The 23,886-nt window shown below is 36.7% G+C and overlaps 1 non-coding gene across 1 annotated transcript; it reads left to right on the forward strand.

Moving 5' to 3' along the window:
* The first annotated feature begins 8,091 nt into the window (after positions 1-8,091).
* Positions 8,092-8,199, forward strand: LOC148548326 (small nucleolar RNA R71). Its single transcript, XR_015898869.1, has one exon. It is a non-coding gene; the product is annotated as a small nucleolar RNA R71 (small nucleolar RNA).
* Positions 8,200-23,886: the final 15,687 nt, after the last annotated feature.

Consider the following 23,886-nt stretch of genomic DNA (forward strand, 5'->3'; position numbering starts at 1 on the left):
TTTGAATTTGTGTTCTTCATGGCTGCTGGAAAAACGAACCTTAAACCTTAAATTGGGGTTCAATTTATGTTAAAATCATGTAGAAAAGATGGGGGTTTTAGTGGCTGCAAATTTATTATGAATTATAGTAAAAATCGGTTGCTGAAAATACTGAAAAACGGGTAAAAACAGAGAAAGAATTTGAAGAATTTACGAAGAACACGAAGAACACTTTGAGTGTGGTGAAGAACAATGAAGAACACCTTTTTGATCCATGAAAGGGCAAGGAAGTAAAATTTTTGGTGTTTAAGGGGTTATTTTGTAATTTCTAAAAGTTGGGGTGGTAAAAGTAGAAATATTAAAAGTTACGGGTGGTAAAAAGTGAATTTTAAAGGTTAAAAGTAAAAGTAAGTTAATTTTCGAAAATTTAATGATAAAATAATAAATAATAATAAAATATTAAATAATAATATTTAATTAAAAATAATATTTTAATAAAAATAATAAAATAATGCGAAAAAGGCAGTTTTCTATAAAAGCTTTAGAAAGACAACTTTAAGCGCAGAATCTCATAATTACCTTCATAAAACACTTAGGGATTGGTAAAAACATATTAGTGAGGCAAAGATAAATAAAAGATAAAAATTTGAAGAAAAGATAAAAACCGAAGAAAAAGTCTGTAAAGTTTTAATGACAGAAAAACAGATAGAGACTAGTGAACAAACTAGGGCAACATAGTTAGTCCTGGAATTGCGAATAGGGTTAGGTATTATATGAAAAGTTAAACTGTTTCAGAATAGACTTAATGAACCTATACTTGGGACAGACTAACTATTCATACCGAAATTTAAATAAGTTTTAAATACATACGTTAAACAGAGAAATCAGAGCAGAGTAAAGAAACACAGAGCACAGAGTAACCAGAGCAGAGTAAAGGGATACAGAAAAAAGAGTAATCAGAGCAAAGTAAAAAGACAAAGAGAAAAGAGTAATGTGATAAAAAGAAATGGTTTGAATTAAGATGTTGTAAAAGTGAAAGATGTAAAGTTTGTACGGTATAATTGAACAGAGAAAGAAAGAGGTACTGCATAAGGATGTGAAAATGATGATGAATAATGAGAATGATGATGAATGATGATAATGAGAATGATTATGTGATGATTTGTTGCTTGAGGCAACCCAAGAGATGTGTTTATTCATTTGTTACGTTAAGGCAACTCCAGATATACTTGTATGATCATCTGCTGCAATGAGGCAGTCAGATAGATAATGGTGTGATCACTGAGAACGCTTCTTTACGGTACAGATCCATATTTTATTTCTGTAAAGCAGAGGGGTTATTTCCTGCTACAGAAGTACCGTGACCACCTGTTCTATTTCTGTAGTGGCAGAGGGGTTATTTCCTGTATACAGAAGGTGTGTCGGCGTACATCCCTGCAGTGGCAGATGTGTTATTTCCTGCGTGCAATGGACCCTGTGGTGGCAGAGGGGTTATTTCCTGTACACAGGGGTATAGCCAATAGGAAAGCCTTATCCAGACAGAGGTTGCTGGATAACGTTGGGAGCGGGTTAGTAACCGACAGATGAGCTCATTACCTGTACTAGGGCTAGACATGCATCATACTTGGTTGTGCATTTCCTTTGTTATGTTTGTGGTATGAATGTATGCTTTCCTTGTTTGTTTTCCATTCTCTGCGCTTGTGATGTTTTCTTGTATTCTTCTGTTTGTGTTTTGTTATCTGTTTTCTCTATCTTCTCTACTTATCTGTGTTTTCTAATTACTTCTTCCTCGTATTCTACTAATAGTCTGCTAAACAACATAGAATTAATGAACGTAACTAATAACCCCGACCCTACTAAGAACTCTCCAGTTCTTACCCCTTCTCTCTCCCTTCCCCCTTCAGATGGAAGCTTGGGTACACTTCCGTAGTTCGCTGATGACCGTTCACAAAGAGGATTCCGCTCTAGGTAGTCTTCTGAGTCTAGGGTGAATCCCGTTCTCTGTTCATATGTATATACGGTGAGACCAGCCAACGTCTGCACCCCGTTTGTACGCGAACTTTAACCTAAATCCTATGTACGAGAATCTTGTTATGTGGCTACTTGATGAGGTACTGGAGTGATGTCATATGGCAATATCTGATCGTGCAGAGGAGTAGAAGATGATGTTCCACCTTTTGATGACGTTCCACCAAACTTGAGTTGTGAAGACTTAGAACGTACTTTCCCTCGCTTTAGTAGTTTGGAGGGACTAGGTGAGTATAGAGTCTAGGCTAGCCTAGGTGCCAGCTTAGGGACCTCTTGAACAGGTCAGGACCTGGGATGTTGTATGTATATATATATATATTATTTAGCTATATCTAGGGGTGTTCTAACTAAAGGTCTATACTCTAATAAAGGCTGGATAACTGAATGTTGCTAACTACTTGTGATGTATTTATGTGTGGTTGCTTATAACTGTTTTATCTGTTTTCAACTGTGAGTTGATTATGAATGATTCTGTTTATTAATCCAAATATATTTAAAAAAAAAGTACCTCGCTAACTAACTACGCTTTTAACAACGAATTAGGCTCATATAATAAATAATAGATAATATATAGGATGACAAATTGGTAGCACTCAGTTTCTGGTATGTCCTAGGCGTACTGAAAATTGGGTCGTTACAATTTGGTATCAGAGTAGTTCATTCCTAGTAGAGCCTGGGGAGTGGACTGACTATGCTTCATTGCATACTCTGCTTGTGTGTCTCATGCTGTTAGGGTATCTTCAAGATACATTTGGCATGAATGTCTATGAGTGCTCATTTTGGCAATGTTTGTGCCTAGCTTGAGATATTAAGACTGATCACCTTAATATTGATTGTTTGGTGTGTATAAGACCTCAATGACTGCGAATAGGCATGGTTTAATCGAGATCCAAACGACGAATCGATGTGAGACCAGCTATCCTAATAGCTGTTATGATATACGTGGCAATGACTATGTTAGATTTGGATGCTGTAAGGAACGGACCAATCTCTTCGTCAGGATGGCTTGAAGGAAATAGACCGCTTGAAGAAGGATTCTTGCACGTGACTGAAATTTTGAGGGCAAAATTTTCTTTTAGGAGGGTAGAATGTAACAACCCCAGTTTTCGAGTACGCGAGATGTTTTCTGAAAGTACGGATTTCTCCATAAGATCAGTAAAGGGAACACCTATGATGTATCATCAAGCATCTCAATCCTCATTGTCATTATATTATATTTAACTCAGGACCTTAGTTGAGACAAGCCCGACAACGCAATCGCAAAGAACCTAGTTTTTGAACCGTATCGGTTTGGAGTTCTGATTGTAGTTTTCGTAAATAGTCTCAGTTTGACGAACCGGACTCGACTCATGAGAGAAGAGATATAATAGTATAATATTATCATTATATTAGTATTAGAAGATGCTTGAATGATATTATAAGGTTACCTGGTCAGTTTTAGTTAAAAACAGAAAATCGGTTTAACCGGGTTTACGGTTTACTGGTGCAGCTTAGCACCAACACTCTCTGATGAATTTAGCAATGCTAAGGCCTCATTATACATGTACTATTCTCATAATAAATATGTTACTAGTGTCATTTATGCTAGTAGCTCAGAAAATAATTTTTAGAGATGTTTTTACAAGTGTTCCGATACATCTAGTTTTAGTAGTCATACATCTGAGATATTTTAATATTATTTTAACCCATCTCCAAGCCAACCAATCACAAGTCACCTTACACCACCAAGACACTCCAAGGCTGGTCATTTACTCCCTTTGGCCGAAATTGAAAGGAGAGAAAAGAGAGAAAACTTCATGAACACTTAATCTTCAAAGCTTGATTTCTTCTGAACCAAAACTCAAATCAAAACTCTTATTTCACCAAAATGATCCTCTCTTCTTCCTCTACATAACCATGTGACTTATCAAGGATGGAAAAAAGGTGAGATGGCTATCTCCCTCCCTCTTCAATTCGGTTTTCAAGGAAAATCATGCAAAACATTTGTTTTCTTAATGTTCTTCCTTAGGAATCAGGCTTAACTTGACTTGAGGGCCAAGAAATATTAATTTCCAGAAAATCTAAGGTGAGATATCTCTTCCTAATGTGCTGAGGGAGATTTGGTCAGTTGAGAGTTTTTGAATTTAAAGTTGTTCTTGATGTGTTTTAGGAGGAAAAATTGCTTAAGGACCACCTGAAAGTTTAACTGAATTAGGAGCAGCAAAACCAGGTAGGGTTTGGTAAAATTAATCTTGATTGATTGTGTTTGAATTGTGTGATTATGATATGGTTTGGTTATGCTTGAAATTGATTGTTTATATGAGTGATTCTTGTTGAAATTTTGGTGAAAATTTGATGAAATTTGATGATATTCAACTTTGAATTTGTGTTCTTCATGGCTGCTGGAAAAACGAACCCTAAACCTTAAATTGGGGTTCAATTTGTGTTAAAATCATGTAGAAAAGATGGGGTTTTAGTGGCTGCAAATTTATTATGAATTATGGTAAAAATTGGTTACTGAAAAGACTGAAAAACGGGTAAAAACAGAGAAAGAATTTGAAGAATTTACGAAGAACATGAAGAACACTTTGAGTGTGGTGAAGAACAATGAAGAACACCTTTTTGATCCATGAAAGGGCAAGGAAGTAAAATTTTTGGTGTTTAAGGGGTTATTTTGTAATTTCTGAATGATGGGGTGGTAAAAGTAGAAATATTAAAAGTTACGGATGGTAAAAAGTGAATTTTAAAGGTTAAAAGTAAAAGTAAGTTAATTTTCGAAAATTTAATGATAAAATAATAAATAATAATCTTTAATTAAAAATAATATTTTAATAAAAATAATAAAATAATGCAGAAAAGGCAGTTTTCTGTAAAAGCTTTAGAAAGACAACTTTAAGCGCAGAATCTCATAATTACCTTCATAAAACACTTAGGGAGTGGTAAAAACATATTAGTGAGGCAAAGATAAATAAAAGATAAAAAGTTGAAGAAAAGATAAAAATCGAAGAAAAAGTCTGTAAAGTTTTAATGACAGAAAAACAGACAGAGACTAGTGAACGAACTAGGGCAACATAGTTAGTCCTGGAATTGCGAATAGGGTTAGGTATTATATGAAAAGTTAAACTGTTTCAGTATAGACTTAATGAACCTATACTTGGCACAGACTAACTATTCATTCCGAAATTTACATAAGCTTTAAATACATACGTTAAACAGAGAAATCAGAGCAGAGTAAAGAAACACAGAGAACAGAGTAACCAGAGCAGAGTAAAGGGATACAGAGAAAAGAGTAATCAGAGCAAAGTAAAAAGACAAAGAGAAAAGAGTAATGTGATTAAAAGAAATGGTTTGAATTAAGATATTGTAAAAGTGAAAGATGTAAAGTTTGTACAGTATGATTGAACAGAGAAAGAAAGAGGTACAGAATAAGGATGTGAAAATGATGATGAATAATGAGAATGATGATGAATGATGATAATGAGAATGATTATGTGATGATTTGTTGCTTGAGGCAACCCAAGAGATGTGTTTATTCATTTGTTACGTTAAGGCAACTCCAGATATACTTGTATGATCATCTGCTGCAGTGAGGCAGTCAGATAGATAATGGTGTGATCACTGAGAACGCTTCCCTACGGTACAGATCCATATTTTATTTCTATAAAGCAGAGGGGTTATTTCCTGCTACAGAAGTACCGTGACCACCTGTTCCATTTCTGTAGTGGCAGAGGGGTTATTTCCTGTATATAGAAGGTGTGTCGGCGTACATCCCTGCAGTGGCAGATGTGTTATTTCCTGCGTGCAGTGGACCCTGTGGTGGCAGAGGGGTTATTTCCTTTACACAGGGGTATAGCCAATAGGAAAGCCTTATCCAGACAGAGGTTGCTGGATAACGTTGGGAGCGGGTTAGTAACCGACAGATGAGCTCATTACATGCACTAGGGCTAGACATGCATCATACTTGGTTGTGCATTTCCTTTGTTATGTTTGTGGTATGAATGTATGCTTTCCTTGTTTGTATTCCATTCTCTGCTCTTGTGATATTTTCTTGTATTCTTCTGTTTGTGTTCTGTTATCTGCTTTCTCTATCTTCTCTACTTATCTGTGTTTTCTAATTACTGCTTCCTCGTATTCTGCTAATAGTCTACTAAACAACATAGAATTAATGAACGTAACTAATAACCCCGACCCTACTAAGAACTCCCCAGTTCTTACCCCTTCTCTCTCCCTTCCTCCTTCAGATGGAAGCTTGGGTACACTTTCATAGTTCGCTGATGACCGTTCACAAAGAGGATTCCGCTCTAGGTAGTCTTCTGAGTCTAGGGTGAATCCCGTTCTCTGTTCATATGTATATACGGTGAGACCAGCCAACGTCTGCACCCCGTTTGTACGCGAACTTTAACCTAAATCCTATGTACGAGACTCTTGTTATGTGGCTACTTGATGAGGTACTGGAGTGATGTCATATGGCAATATCTGATCGTGCAGAGGAGTAGAAGATGATGTTCCACCTTTTGATGACGTTCCACCTGACTTGAGTTGTGAAGACTAAGAACGTACTTTCCCTCGCTTTAGTAGTTTGGAGGGACTAGGTGAGTATAGAGTCTAGGCTAGCCTAGGTGCCAGCTTAGGGACCTCTTGAACAGGTCAGGACCTGGGATGTTGTATGTATATATATATATATATATATATATATATATATATATATATATATTATTTAGCTATATCTAGGGGTGTTCTAACTAAAGGTCTATACTCTAATAAAGGCTGGATAACTGAATGTTGCTAGCTACTTGTGATGTATTTATGTGTGGTTGCTTATAACTGTTTTATCTGTTATTAGCTGTGAGTTGATTATGAATGATTCTGTTTATTAATACAAATATATTTTAAAAAAAAGTACCTCGCTAACTAACTACGCTTTTAACAACGAATTAGGCTCATATAATAAATAATAGATAATATATAGGATGACAAATTGGTAGCACTCAGTTTCTGGTATGTCCTAGGCGTACTGAAAATTGGGTCGTTACATAGTTCATTGGTGAACAGGGGAGGTTCATCTCCCCAAGTCTCTTTACCAAATAAGTTGGCATTCAACTTCATGATTGCACCAAGGAACTTGGCAACTTGCTCTTTAGTAACATCCTCATTCTCTTCAGAAGAAGAATACTCATCAGAGCTCATGAAGGGCGTAAGGAGGTTTAATGGAATCTCTATGGTCTCTAGATGAGCCTCAGAGTCCTTTGGTTCCTCAAAGGTAAACTCCTTGTTGATCACTGGACGTCCCAGGAGGTCTTCCTCCTTGGGATTCACGTCCTCCCCTTCCTTCTTGGATTCGGCCATGATGGTTATATCAATGGCCTTGCACTCTCCTTTTGGATTTTCTTCTATATTGCTTGGGAGAGCATTAAGAGGGGTTTCAGTGATCTTCTTACTCAGCTCGCCCACTTGTGCCTCCAAATTTCTAATGGAGGACCTTGTTTCATTCATGAAACTCAGAGTGGCCTTAGATAGATCAGAGACTAAGTTTACTAAATTAGAGGTATTTTGTTCAGAGTTCTCTGTCTGTTGCTGAATGGATGATAGAAAAGGCTTGCTATTGCTAAACCTGTTTCTTCCACCATTATTAAAGCCTTGTTGAGGCTTTTGTTGATCCTTCCATGAGAGATTTGGGTGATTTCTCCATAAGAGATTATAGGTGTTTCCATATGGTTCACCCATGTAATTCACCTCTGCTATTGCAGGGTTCTCAGGATCATGAGCTTCTTCTTCAGAAGATGCCTCTTGAGTACTGTTGGATGCAGCTTGCATTCCATTCAGACTCTGAGAAATCATATTGAATTGTTGAGTTAATATTTTATTCTGAGCCAATATGGCATTCAGAGTATCAATTTCAAGAACTCCCTTCTTCTGAGGCGTCCCATTACTCACAGGATTCCTCTCAGAAGTGTACATGAACTGGTTATTAGCAACCATGTCAATGAGTTCTTGAGCTTTTGCAGGCGTTTTCTTTAGGTGAATGGATCCACCTGCAGAAGTATCCAATGACATCTTAGCTAATTCAGACAGACCATCATAGATATCCAGGATGGTCCATTCTGAAAGCATGTCAGAAGGACACTTTTTGGTCAGTTCCTTGTATCTCTCCCAAGCTTCATAGAGGGATTCACCTTCTTTCTATCTAAAGGTTTGAACATCCACTCTAAGCTTACTCAGCTTTTGAGGAGGAAAGAACTTGGCTAAGAAAGCCTTGACCAGCTTATCCCAAGAGTTCAGGCTATCCTTAGGTTGAGAGTCCAACCATATTCTAGCTCTGTCTCTTACAGCAAAAGGGAAAAGCATGAGCCTGTAGACTTCAGGATCTACTTCATTAGTCTTAACAGTATCACAAATCTACAAGAATTCAGTTAAGAACTGAAAAGGATCTTCAGATGGAATCCATGAAACTTGCAGTTTTGTTGCATCAGAGAAACTAATTGAGGTTTCAGCTCAAAATTGTTTGCTCCAATGCCAGGAATGGAGATGCTTCTTCCATGTAAATTGGAATTAGGTGCAGTAAAGTCACCAAGCATCCTCCTTGCATTATTATTATTTTCGGCTGCCATATCCTCTTCTTGTTCCAGAATTCCTGTAAGGTTGTCTCTGGATTGTTGTATTTTAGCTTCTCTTAGTTTCCTTTTCAGAGTCCTTTCAAGTTCAGGATCTGCTTCAACAAGAATGTTCTTGTCCTTGCTCCTGCTCATATGACAAAGAAGGGAATAACAAAGAAAATATGGAATCCTCTATGTCACAGTATAGAGATTCCTTTGTGTGAGTAGAAGAAGAAAAGAATGTAATGTAAAGAAAGAGAAGGGAGGAGAATCCAAACACAAGGGTGAGGGGAGCAGAGATATGAGATGAAGAGAAGTGTTAGTAAATGAATAAATAAATAGAAGAAGAAGGGAGGTGAGAAAATTCGAAAAATAAAAATTAAATTTTAAAGTTAAATTTCGAAAATAGTTTTTGAAAAAGGTTAGTAGTTTTCGAAAATTAGGAATGAAATAAAATTAAAATCAAAAATTGAAATAATTAGTTAATTAAAAAGAAATTTTGAAAAAGAGGGAAGGGATTTTCGAAAATTAAAGGTAAAAAGTTAGTTGGGCAGTTTTACTAAAGAGAAGAATCAAATAAAAAGTTAAGTGGTTAGTTGAAAGAGATTTGAAATTCAATTTTTAAAAGATAAGAAGATAAGAAATTAGAAAAGGTATTTGAAAAAGATAAGATAAAAAGATATTTTTGAAAAGATATGATTGAAATTAGTTTTGAAAAAGATTTGATTTTTAAAATCACAATTAATGACTTGATTCACAAGAAATCAAAAGATGTGATTCTAGAACTTAAAGTTTGAATCTTTCTTAACAAGTAAGTAACAAACTTGAAATTTTTGAATCAAAACATTAATTGTTGATGATATTTTCGAAAATATGATGTGAAATTAAGAAAAAGATTTTTAAAAAATATTTTTAAAATTTTCAAAAATAAATAAAAAAATGAAAAAGATTTGATTTTTGAAAAAGATTTTGAAAGAGATAAGATTTTTAAATTGAAAATTTGATTTGACTCATAAGAAACAATTGAATTTTAAAAATTTTTGAAAAAAGTCAATCCAAATTTTCGAAATTTATGAGAGAAAAAAGGAAAGATATTTTTTTTATTTTTGAATTTTTTATGATGAAAGAGAAAAACAGAAAAAAATGACTCACAACATGAAAATTATGAATCAAAACACATGATGCATGCAAGAACACTATGAATGTCAAGATGAATACCAAGAACACTTTGAATGTCAAGATGAACATCAAGAACTTATTTTTGAAAAATTTTAAAGAAAAGAAAACATGCAAGACTCCAAACTTAGAAATTTTTTTCATGCATAGACACTATGAATGCAAGAATGCATATGAAAAACAAGAAAAGACACAAAATACGAAAATATGAAGATCAAACAAGAAGACTGGCCAAGAACAACTTGAAGATCATGAAGAACACTATGAATGCATGAATTTTCGAAAAATGCATAAATTTTTTAGAAAAAATGCAATTGACACCAAACTTAAAAATTGACTCAAGACTCAAACAAAAAACACAAAATATTTTTGATTTTTATGATTTTATAAATTTTTTTATTTTTTTCGAAAATTAATGTGAAAAAGAAAAATAAAGATTCCAAAATTTTTAATATGAATTCCAGGAATCTTGCACTCTCAGTCTAAAGCTCCAATCTGAAGGTTAGACATGACATAATAGCCAGCCAAGGTTTAGTATGCTATTACATGCATTGAAGTGATTAGTTGAATCCTCAGTCCAAAGGAATTTAGACATGGCTTTACAGCCAGCCAGGATTCAACAAATCATCATGAAACACTAGAATTCATTCTTAAAAATTCTGAAGAAAAATATATTTTATTTTTTGAAAATATTTTTTTTTTGAATATTAATTGGGAAAAACGAAAAAGAAGAAAACATTTTTGAAAACTTTTTGAAAACTTTTTGAAATAAAATAAGAAGAAAATTACCCAATCTGAGCAACACGATGAACTGTCAGTTGTCCAAACTCGAACAATCCCCGGCAACGCCGCCAAAAACTTGGTGCACGAAATTGTGATCCCTGGTAATGGCTCCAGAAACTTGGTGCTCTAATCTTAATTCATGATTTGTCACAACTTCGATACAACTAACCAGCAAGTGCACTGGGTCGTCCAAGTAATAAAACCTTACGTGAGTAAGGGTCGATCCCATGGAGATTGTCGGCTTGAAGCAAGCTATGGTCACCTTGTAAATCTCAGTCAGGCGGATATCAAATGGTTATGGAGTTTTCGAATAATAATAATAAATAAACAGAAAATAAAGATAGAAATACTTATGTAATTCATTGGTGAGAATTTCAGATAAGTGTATAGAGATGCTTTTGTTCCTCTGAACCTCTGCTTTCCTGCTGTCTTCATCCAATCCTTCCTACTCCTTTCCATGGCAAGCTTTATATAGGGCATCACCGTTGTCAATGGCTGCATCCCATCCTCTCTGTGAAAAAGGTCCAAATGCTCTGTCACGGCACGGCTAATCATCTGGAGGTTCTCGATCATACTGGAATAAGGTTCACCCTCCTTTTGCGTCTGTCACCACGACCAGCACTCGCGAGTTTGAAGTTCGTCACATCCATCCCTTCCCAGATCCTACTCGGAATACCACAGACAAGGTTTAGACTTTCCGGATCTCAGGAATGGCCATCCATGGGTTCTAACTTATACCACGAAGATTCTAATATCTCGGACTCGGTCCTCTGTATTAGATATCTAAGAGATACTCATTCTAGCTTATTTGCATGTAGAACGGAAGTGTTTGTCAGGCACGTGTTCATAAGTGAGAATGATGATGAGCGTCACATAATCATCACATTCATCATGTTCTTGGGTGCAAATGGATATCTTAGAAGCGGAATAAGTTGAATTGAATATAAAACAGTAGTACTTTGCATTAAATCATGAGGAACAGCAGAGCTCCACACCTTAATCTATGGAGTGCAGAAACTCTACCGTTGAAAAATACATAAGTGAAAGGTTCAGGCCTGGCCGAATGGCCAGCCCCCATGATCTAAGTACTAGACGTCCCAAGATGTCAAATACAATAGTAAAAAGTCCTATTTATACTAAACTAGTTACTAGGGTTTACAGAAGTAAGTAATTGATGCATAAATCCACTTCTGGGGCCCACTTGGTGTGTGCTTGGACTGAGCTTAAGTTTACACGTGCAGAGGCTTCTTTTGGAGTACAACTCTGGTTCGTGACGTGTGTCTGGCGTTTAAATCCAGACTACAGCGTAGAACTGGCGTTCAATGCCCTTTTGCGTCATCTAAACTCGGCGAAAGTATGGACTATTATATATTGCTGGAAAGCCCTGGATGTCTACTTTCCAACGCAATTGGAAGCACGCCATTTTGAGTTTTGTAGCTCCAGAAAATCCACTGAATGCAGGGAGGTCAGAATTCAACAGCATCAGCAGTCCTTCTTCAACCTCTGAATCTGATTTTTGCTCAAGTCCCTCAATTTCAGCCAGAAAATACCTGAAATCACAGAAAAACACACAAACTCATAGTAAAGTCCAGAAATGTGAATTTAACATAAAAACTAATAAAAACATCCCTAAAAGTAACTAGATCCTACTAAAAATATACTAAAAACAATGCCAAAAAGCGTATAAATTATCCGCTATTAATCCAATAGTACTAAAGAAGCATCTTCTAAAGAAGAAGCTTATGATCCTGAGAACACTGCAATGGCAGAGGTGAATTACATGGGAGAACCCTATGGAAACACCTATAATCCTTCATGGAGAAATCATCCAAATTTCTCATGGAAGGACCAACAGAAGCCTCAACAAGGCTTCCATAATAATGGTAGAAGAAATAGGTTTAGCATTAGCAAGCCTTTTCCATCATCTTCTCAAAAACAGACAGAGAATTCTGAACAGAGCCATTCTGGCCTGGCAACCATAGTCTCTGATCTATCCAAGACCACATTAAGTTTCATGAATGAAATAAGGTCCTCCATTAGAAATTTGGAGGCACAGGTGGGTCAGCTGAGTAAGAAGATTACTGAAACTCCTCCCAGTACTCTCCCAAGCAATACAGAAGAAAATCCCAAGAGAGAGTGCAAGGCCATAACCATGACCAACATGGCCGAACCTGGAGAGAGTGAGGAGGACATGAGTCCCAGTGAGAAAAGCCTCATGAGACGTCCTCTGGACAAAAAGGAGTTTCTCTTTGAGGAACCAAAGGAATCTAAGGCTCATACAGAGACCATAGAGATTCCATTGAACTTCCTTCCGTCATTCATGAGCTCTGATGAATATTCTTCCTCTGAAGAGGATGAAGACATCACTGAAGAGTAAGTTGCTAAATATCTAGGAGCAATCATGAAGCTGAATGCCAAGTTATTTGGTACTGAGACTTGGGAGGATGAACCTCCCTTGTTCACCAATGAACTGAATGCATTAATGAGGCAGACATTACCTCAGAAGAAACCGGATCCCGAAAAATTCTTCATACCTTGTACCATAGGCACCATAACCTTTGAGAAGGCTCTATGTGACCTGGGGTTAGGGATAAACCTCATGCCACTCTCTGTAATGGAGAAACTAGGAATCTTTGAGGTACAAGTTGCAAGAATCTCACTAGAGATGGTAGACAAATCAATGAAACAGACTTATGGACTAGTAGAGGACGTGCTAGTGAAGGTTGAAGGCCTTTACACCCCTGCTGATTTCATATTCCTAGACAATGGGAAGGATGAGGATGAATCCATCATCCTTGGCAGACGCTTCCTAGCCACAGCAAAAGCTGTGATTGATGTTGACAGAGGAGAGTTGGTCCTTAAGTTGAATGAGGACTACCTTGTATTCAAGACTCAAGGTTCTCCTTCTGTAACCATGGAGAGGAAGCATGAAAAGCTTCTCTCAATACAGAGTCAAACAAAACCCCCACATTCAAACTCTAAGTTTGGTATTGGGAGGCCACAACCAAACTCTAAGTTTGGTGTTGAGAGGCCCAAACCCTGCTCTGATTATCTGTGAGGCTCCATGAGAGCTCACTATCAAGCTATTGACATTAAAGAAGCGCTTATTAGGAGGCAACCCAATGTTATTTAATTATATCTATTTATTTTCCATTGTTATTTTATGTTTTCTTTAGGTTGATGATCATGTGAACTCACAAAAACAACTGAAAAATCAAAAACAGAATAAAAAATAGCATTAAAAATAGCTCACCCTAGAGGAAGAGCTTACTGGCGTTTTAATGCCAGTAAGAGTAGCAGAATGGGCGTTAAACGCCCAGTCTGGCACCATTTTGGGCGTTTAACGCCAGAAATGGGCACCAGATTGGCGTTTAACGCCAGAAATAGGCACCAAACTAGCGTTTAACGCCAGAACAGGGCACCAAGTTGGCGTTAAACGCCAAGAAAGGGAGAAAAGCTGGCGTTAAATGCCAGAAACAAGCAGCAATCTGGCGTTTAATGCATGCACTCTAAGGGCGTCTTGCATGCCTAAATGGAGCAGGGATGTTAAAGTCCTTGACCCCTCAGGATCTGTGGACCCCACAGGATCCCACCTATCCCACCTCTTCTTCTCTCCTCTTCACACCTTTCCATAACACTCTTCCCCAAATACCCTTCACCTATCAAATCTTACCCTCTTCCCCAAATACCCTTCGCCAATCACCTCATTCACTTTTCCCCAAAACACCACCTACCTTCAAATTTAAAACTCTTTTTCCCTCCCAAACCCAACCCCAAATACACGAACCAAGCCTCCCCCACTTCTATATATACCCATCATCACTCCTTCAATTTCACATATCACAAACACCTTATACCCCATTGGCCGAACTCAACCTCACCCTCCATCTCCTCCATTTTCTTCTTCTTCTCCTTCATTCTTTCTTCTTTGCTCGAGGACGAGCAAACACTTTAAGTTTGGTATGGTAAAAGCATTGCTTTTTATTTTTCCATAACCATTTATGGCACCTAAGTCTGGAGAAACCCCTAGAAAGAGGAAAGGGAAAGCAAAAGCTTCCACCTCCGAGTCATGGGAGATGAAGAGATTCATCTCAAAGGTCCATTAAGACCACTTCTATGAAGTTGTGGCCAAGAAGAAGGTGATCCCTGAGGTCCCTTTCAAGCTCAAAAGGAGTGAGTATCCGGAGATCCGACATGAGATTAGAAGAAGAGGATGGGAAGTTCTCTCCAATCCTATTCAACAAGTCAGAATCTTAATGGTTCAAGAGTTCTATGCAAACGCATGGATCACTAGGAACCATGATCAAAGTATGAACCCGAATCCAAAGAATTGGCTTACAATGGTTCGGGGGAAATACTTAGATTTCAGTCCGGAAAATGTAAGGTTGGCGTTCAACTTGACAATGATGCAAGAAAATGCACGCTCCTACACTAGAAGGGTCAACTTTGATCAAAGGTTGGACCAAGTCCTCACGGACATATGTGTGGAAGGAGCTCAATGGAAAAGTGACTCAAGAGGCAAACCGATTTAATTGAGAAGACCGGACCTTAAGCCTGTAGCTAGAGGATGGTTGGAGTTCATCCAACGCTCTATCATTCCTACTAGCAACCGATCCGAAGTAACTGTGAATCGGGCCATCATGATCCATAGTATCATGATTGGGGAGGGAGTGGAAGTTGATGAGATTATACCTCAAGAACTCTACAAGGTGGCTGACAAGTCCTCCACTTTGGCAAGGTTAGCCTTTTCTCACCTCATTTGTCACCTCTGCAATTCGGCTGGGATTGTCATAGAGGGAGACATCCTCATTGAAGAGGACAAGCCCATCACTAAAAAGAGGATGGAGCAAACAAGAGAGCCTACTCATGGACCTCAACAAGAGCATGAGGAAATTCCTCATCATGAAATCCCTGAGATGCCTCAAGGGATGCACTTTCCTCCACAAAACTATTGGGAGAAAATTAACACCTTCCTAGGAGAATTAAGTTCCAACATGGGATAACTAAGGGTGGAGCACCAAGAGCACTCTATCATTCTCCATGAGATTAGAGAAGATCAAAAAGCTATGAGGGAGGAGCAACAAAGGCAAGGAAGAGACATAGAGGAGCTCAAGAGCACCATTGGTTCTTCAAGAGGAAGAAGACGCCACCCTCACTAAGGTGGACCTGTTCCTTAATCTCCTTGTCTATTTATTTTTTTCTCTGTTTTCGTTCTCTATGCTTTATGTTTATTTATGTTTGTGTCTTTATTACATGATCATTAGTGTCTAGTGTTTATGCCTTAAAGCTATGAATGTCCTATGAATCTATCATCATTCTTAAATACACTACAAGAAAAACACCCATTCAGCCACACTTTTTTTAAGCTACATTTGAAAAGCGTAGCCTATTCATAGAATAGGCTACGCTTTTCTCCGTGTTCCCCTTTTATAAGGGAATAGAAAACACAATTATGGCATCATTTTAAAAGTGTAACCTTAGATACAATAAAAGTCACTTATAAAGCGTAGCCTTATATTAATATCTATGGGTACACTTTTCATACTAAAGAGAGCGCTTTTGAAGAGTAACATATTTGTTGTGATTTGGGTGCACTTTAAAAGCGTTGCCTAATATAAAAACTCCAAATAGCCATAGGACACTTAGTGAAATTTTATTTTGTTTCCTTTTCATCATCGAAACTTTGCACTCTCTGTCTCTCTCATTCAGTCATTCTTTCTCACCTACCAAAGCACCAAATAACAAAACCCTAGCCGCTTCTCCAATCTCTCCGTCGTTGTGCTCTCCGTCGTCGTGCGCCACTGTCGCCGTCTCACTTGTCTGCTCGTCTCCCTTAGTTGTGCTTCTGCCGCCATCCATCCATCTTCGCAGCTCTCCCTTGAAAGGATGTGAAAACCCTAGCCTCCATCGCACCGCCATCAATCTGACCGTCGCCGCTCGTCGTGCTCAAGATCGGCACTAGGTTCGTCGTGGTCGTTCTCAATCCTCATGGTTCGTCATTCTCGATGGCCCTCGATCCCCTCGTTCGCCAATGTTTGCTCTCTTGTTCTGTTTGAAGCATCCCCCGCGTGTTCAGTCTCGCTGCATCCCGCGAGTGCTGGAGGGCCGCCACGTGCTCGACATCGATGAAACTGGCAGCGGCAAGACCGCCGCTTTCGCCCTCCCAATCCTCCACCGCCTGTCGAAGCACCCGTTCGGTGTGTTCGCATTGGTGGTGACGCCCACTAGGGGACTGGCGTTCCAGCTAGCAGAGCAGTTCTGCTTAACTGAGATAATTAGCAATTCCAAACAGCCATCTGAATGGCATCCAAAGAGCCACTGGTGATCTCTAACAAGGACGCGATGAGGAAATGGTCAAGGGCCATGATTTTAACATTAAAATTGTTGGTTCTGAAATCACACGTGAGAATGATCGCTTGGCAATGAGTCAGCAAAATGTGCGCCTTTCTACGAAAGACAGGAAAAATCTATGATTTTATTTTATTCAGATATGTATATTTTAATTAGTTCATGGTAGTCATGGTATTTAATATGAAGCACTTGTTATGATAGTAATGATAATTGTAACGCTGAGCCTATAAAGTCTTTATAACTAAAACTAACAAAACTTTTTTCCCCCGTTCCATCTGTTGCTGGCACTATCCATAAATAAATCTTTGTTAAAAGCTAAATAAGCAGTAGCAGATGGTCAGGTGCATTGTGAGAAGTTGAGAAACTTAATGGTCCAATGTATTACTAAGGCTGGTGGACAGATTGATTACGCTGAGGTGAGTTCTTGTGTTCAATTAATTTGGATTATTTCATGAGATAATCTCTATAGTTTAATTACATATTCAACTTCAAAAACTTTCAGTCTCAGTTAATATATTATTAGATATTTACAAGTGATGTGCAATATGATTATTGCTAAAGATATCCTAGTTGTATAATTGGTCAGGGAAATTCGATTTGCTTTTATTGCTGTTGTCCTTATTCTTTCTATGAGTGGTCCTGGGAGTTCATTGGACGATTTAACATGATTATGGTTATAAATATTATTATAAATAACAATGTTGGACAAATTTTGAATATAAATAACTTTTTGAGACATTTCATACTTGGATTATATATTTCTCATATGCATGTAGTGGAACAAAATTGTCTTTGCGGTACACATATATAGAGGGAGTAACGCAAACTGAAAGAATACCTATGCAACTCAAAATGCTATTTTTTATGCACCAATTTCAGTTAGCAGCAAGATCCATCATCAATTTTCTAGAGTCATGCCATTGGTGTAATCACATTTCAACTTTTGGGATTTCGCCTTGTTGTTTTAAAATAGTCTATTATTTTCTGTATCTTCTAAAATAGAGACATTGGACATTGTTGCAAAAGTCTCTTTTGTTTTCTTTCGCTGTCCCTCACTACTACCAAATACCAAATAGGATACAAAAATAGTTTTTTTTTTGGGGTCTTCACTATCTCTGTCTTTGTCCATACATTACCCAACCACTACCGTAATGCCAAAGTTTCTTTGGGGGTAGTGTACACTGTGGCTTCCAAACAATCAATTAAGAACATTGAAAAGACACTTTTGTCCCAAGAAATAGAGAGAATAGTGAAAAGACATTGACTTAGATGCATGCTAACTAGATAGATGCATCTTTTCTGCTGATTGTTGATCAAGAGAATTTGGAGAAAGTGGAATTTATCAATGGCAGCCCTGTTGTCTTGTGTGTTGCAGCATGGTTTGGGAAACTGAGACTTATAAACAACATGGAAATTAACTTCAAAATAGATGTGAAAAATTGATATAGTTAAGCTACCATGTCTCATCGTAGCTCTCAAGGATTCGCCACTTGGTAAATAGCTGATGCACAATGCAATGATACACCACCAATGCTCTGCTATTAATCCTGAGCACTTGGGGCTGATTTAATCTTTCCAACAAGTTACAATAGGTAAAAGAAAGTTAGAATGCAAGGTTAGAGTGAGTGAAAAGCTAGGAATCAATTTTTGACCTCTCAAAACCCAAGGTTACATGTTGCAGAATTATGCAGTTTCGGGCAGCAATTTGTGAACAAAACTGGGAGCAATCTAACTACTCAAAATGAGTGAAATTATTTTTCTATGAAACCTTAAGATGTCTAGATTATTCCCCTAAAATTTCAGAATTTTCGGATGTGTGGTTTGGGAGATATGATTTTTAGAAAATGGTCATTTTCTGCAGAAACAATGCTGTGCGAATTCTGGAACAGCAACTTCAAAACCATATATCTCAATACTCTGAAACTCTTTGGAGGTGAAACAAAAGAGGAATGAAATATTAGGATGTCTAATATTTTATGTCCAAATTTCAGGATAATTCGAATTTTATAGAGAAAGTTGTGTCTTCTGGAAGCAGGGCTGTTCACTGCTGCGACAGCACCCTTTTCTTAAAACAAAACCATATTTTGAGAGGCATAACTTTTTCTAGAGAAGTTAAAATGCTCTGGGACTTGAACTGGGTGAAAGATGGGTAAGTCTGGTTCAACCACACCAAACTTTAGGAGAATCCAACCAAAGATGGATTTTATATGATTTTTCTAAGTTGGTTACTGCTTGCTGTTTTTCTGAAGTGTACTAAATCAGTAGCCGGTTTTTAAAAAATCATATAAAATTAAATTTTTTGAACGCAGTTGCAAAACCAAAACCAAAGTACACTTTAGGATTTCTATTTAAAATAAATAATAATATATCAGGATTTCTTTTGTCCCCTTTTTTTACATGTATAATATATTAGGTATATGTATAATATATTATACCTCTTATATTTGCATATGGTTAAGTTAATTGCTATGGCTGAAAATCATATGTTGTTGGCTTTATTGACACTTTAACACTTGAAGTTGTATTGTTATAGCTGAAAATTATTTGTGCAATTCTGGTTGTTGTAATTCTAGTTTTGTGCTAACTGAAGTAACACCAAGAATTGTGCTAACTTTATTTTTTAAGTTGACATAGTTTTGATAATTTATACAACTATTTTCAGTTTGATTTTTTAATTTTTATAATTGTGATTGTCATTATAAATATTTTTCTAATTACTTTTCTATATAATTATGCAGGATAATATTGAGGATGATAATGAAGATTAAGCTGTTTATTATTGTGGTTTATGGGTTAAGATGGAATAATATTGAGAATGGATACATGTATGGTAGACTACTTTTATTAGATGATACTTATATAGAATATAATATTTTAGTTTTCCGTAGAGTATTAGTAGTAAATTCTAAGTGGTCTCATGCCTATTTTGATATGGCTATGTTTAATTTAGTGTGAGATGTATGAATATTAGTACTTTTGAATCATTATAAATATATTTTATTTACAGATAATTTTTATTATTTAAAGAAATTATTTCGTATAATTATGTATTTATTTTTATTTTATAATATTTAACTCATTTAATTAAAAATACAGAATTATATATGTAATCATATTATTAAATATTATGTACAAAAAATTATTAGAATATATATATATATATATATATATATATAGAGAGAGAGAGAGAGAGAGAAAATAAAAAAAAAAACAATGAGGAACTTAAGGCTACACTTATATAGAGTAGCTATGGTTATACAGAAAATTAAAAAAAATGAGGGACTTAAGGCTACACTTATATAGAGTAGCTAATGTATACAATGTGGCTACGCTTTATAGGTGATGCAGTAGCACTGAAAAGCGTAGCCTATTCTGGTAAAAATGGAAGTTGAAAAGCGTAGCCTTTGGTCCTAGACAGCATTACTTGAAAAGTGCATCCTATTCCCAAATGCCAAAAGCGTAGCCCTTGGTGCAGAAAAGCGTAGCCTTTGAGAATAGGCAACGGTCGAATAAGAATCACCCCAGAAAGCGTAGTCATAGCCCAGAAAGCGTAGCCATAGCCTAAGGCATCATTTTTTTTCACTTTTGGCTACACTTTTGAAGTGTACCTGAATGGGTGTTTTTCTTATAGTGATAAAAAATTGTTCTAAATGCAAAAGAACAAGAAGTACATGAATTTCGAATTCATCCTTGAGATTAATTTAATTATTTTGATGTGGTGACAATACTTTCTGCTTTCTGAATGAATGCTTGAACAGTACATATTTTTGATAGTGACGTTTATGAATGTTAAAATTGTTGGCTCTTGAAAGAATAATAAAAAAGGAGAAATGTTATTGATAATCTGAAAAATCATAAAATTGATTCTTGAAGCAAGAAAAAGCAGTGAAAAACAAGGCTTGTGAAAAAAAATGGCAAAAATAAAAAAAAGAAAGAAAAAGAAAAAGCAAGTAGAAAAAGCCAAGAGCTCTTTAAACCAAAAGGCAAGAGCAAAAAGCCAGTAACCCTTTAAACTAAAAGGCAAGGGTAAAAAGGATCCAAGGCTTTGAGCATTAATGGATAGGAGGGCCCAAAGGAATAAAATCCTAGCCTAAGTGGCTAAACCAAGCTGTCCCTAACCATGTGCTTGTGGCGTGAAGGTGTCAAGTGAAAAAGCTTGAGACTGAGCGGTTAAAGTCATGATCCAAAGCAAAAAGAGTGTGCTTAAGAACCCTGGACACCTCTAATTGGGGACTCTAGCAAAGCTGAGTCACAATCTGAAAATGTTCACCCAGTTATGTGTCTGTGGCATTTATGTATCCGGTGGTAATACTGGAAAACAAAGTGCTTAGGGCCACGGCCAAGACTCATAAAGTAGCTGTGTTCAAGAATCAACATACTAAACTAGGAGAATCAATAACACTATCTAAATTCTGAGTTTCTATAGATGCCAATCATTCTGAACTTCAAAGGATAAAGTGAGATGCCAAAACTGTTCAGAGGCAAAAAGCTACTAGTCACGCTCATCTAATTGGAGCTAAGTTTCATTGATATTTTGGAACTTAGAGTATATTCTCTTCTTTTTATCCTATTTGATTTTCATTTGCTTGTCCCCAAGCAACAATTTAAGTTTGGGGTTGTGATAAGCGGATAATTTATACGCTGTTTGGTATTGTTTTTGGGTAGTTTTTAGTAGGATCTAGCTACTTTCTAGTATATTTTTATTAGTTTTCAAGAAAAATTCACATTTCTGGACGTTACTATGAGTTTGTGTGTTTTTCTATGATTTCAGGTATTTTCTGGCTGAAATTGAGGGACCTGAGCAAAAATCTGATTCAGAGGCTGAAAAAGGACTGTAGATGCTGTTGGATTCTGACCTCCCTGCACTCGAAATGGATTTTCTCGAGCTATAGAAACCCAATTAGCACTCTCTCAATTGCGTTAAAAAGTAGACATCCTGGGCTTTCCAGCAATATATAATAGTCCATATTTTGCCCGAGTTTTGATAACGCAAACTGGCGTTTGAACGCCCACTTTCTACCCTATTCTGGCGTTAAACGCCAGAACTGGCATAAAAGCTGGAGTTAAATGCTCAAACTGGCACCAAAGCTGGCATTTAACTCCAAGAAGAGTCTCTACATGTGAAAGCTTCAATGCTCAGTCCAAGCACACACCAAGTGGGCCCTGAAAGTGGATTTCTGCACTATCTGCACTTAGTTACTCATTTTCTGTAAACCCTAGTGACTAGTTTAGTATAAAAACTACTTTTAGTGATTTCTTTCAAATAATCTTTAGATCATTTTGGAATCTATCTTTTCATATTTGATCACGTTTTGGGGGCTGGCCATTCGGCCCTTCCTGTACCATTATCACTTATGTATTTTCAACGGTGGAGTTTCTACACCCCATAGATTAAGGTATGGAGCTCTGCTGTTCATCATGAATTAATGCAAAGTACTATTGTTTTTCTATTCAACTCAAGTTTATTCTTATTCTAAGATATTCATTCGCACACAAGAACATGATGAATGTGATTATCAAGTGACACTCATCACCATTCTCACTTATGAACACGTGCTTGACAAACACTTCCGTTCTACATAAAAACAAGCTTGAATGCATATCTCTTGGATTCCTGGTCCATGCGTTTGATTGTCTCTCCTAACAACAGAGCCTTCAATTCCTTGAGATCAGAGTCTTTGTGGTATAAGCTAGAATCAATTGGCAGCATTCTTGAGATCCAGAAAGTCTAAACCTTGTCTGTGGTATTCTGAGTAGGATCTGGGATGGGATGACTGTGACGAGCTTCAAACTCGCAAGTGTTGGGCGTAGTGACAGACGCAAAAGGATCAATGGATCCTATTCCAACATGAGTGAGAACCGACAGATGATTAGCCGTGCGGTGACAGCGCATTTGGACCATTTTCACTGAGAGGACAGACGGTAGCCATTGACAACGGTGATCCCCCCAACATATAGCTTGCCATGGAAAGGAGTATGAATGATTGAATGAAGACAATAGGAAAGCAGAGATTCAGAAGCAACAAGCATCTTCATACGCTTATCTAAAATCCCACCAATGAATTACATAAGTATTTCTATCTTATTTTATATTTTATTTATATTTTAATTATCAAAACCTCATAACCATTTGAATCTGCCTGACTGAGATTTACAAGATGACCATAGCTTGCTTCAAGCTGACAATCTCCGTGGGATCGACCCTTACTCACGTAAGGTATTACTTGGACGACCCAGTGCACTTGCTGGTCAATTACACGGAATTATGAAGAAGTCTTGAGATCACGTTCTCCTACACCAAGTTTTTGGCACTATAGCCAGGGAATGAATAATCACGATTTCGCGTACCAACTAACAAGACAATATAGTTATTTATACACAAGATCAAAAGTTGAATTAAGCATAGAAGAATACATTAAATTGTACATGAAAAATAAAACTCCAGCATGATTGACTGTAAAACTTGAATATCAGAAACAAGAGTATATAAATCTTGAGACAGAACAATATAGTTAATGAAACTCCAAAAACATTGAAATAGCACCATCACATTTTGAAAATAAATAAGAAAAGTGGCCCACCTTTACAATTAATAGTTAAGCAATAAAAAAGATTTGTCACATGAATATTACTTTCATATATTTGATTATATGTGGTATAATTTTTAGTTGAAACATCTAGGTTTGTAATACAAGTTTCATCATAAACCATGAGTTCATTTCAATAATAATTTATTGAAAACAAAATGACAAAGATAATGATAAAATAAAACAATCTAAATTTGAATCGTAGGATCATACAAGAATAATTTATTGTAAGTAATGCAGTTGGCTATTTCTTCCTCATCTTGCCTAATCATATCAGTAGGTCAAAATAGTGCCGTAAGTGAAAGACGTGAGTCAATTATTTCAATTTCCAGTAATAAATGACAGCAGAAATTTACTTGCTTACTCGAAAGGACCTAAACTCCCAAATTGAAGAGAACAAAAAAGAAGAG

Source organism: Arachis ipaensis, chromosome B8, assembly GCF_059453495.1.
Source record: "Arachis ipaensis isolate K30076 ecotype BB chromosome B8, ASM5945349v1, whole genome shotgun sequence".
NCBI classification, from domain to species: domain Eukaryota; kingdom Viridiplantae; phylum Streptophyta; class Magnoliopsida; order Fabales; family Fabaceae; genus Arachis; species Arachis ipaensis.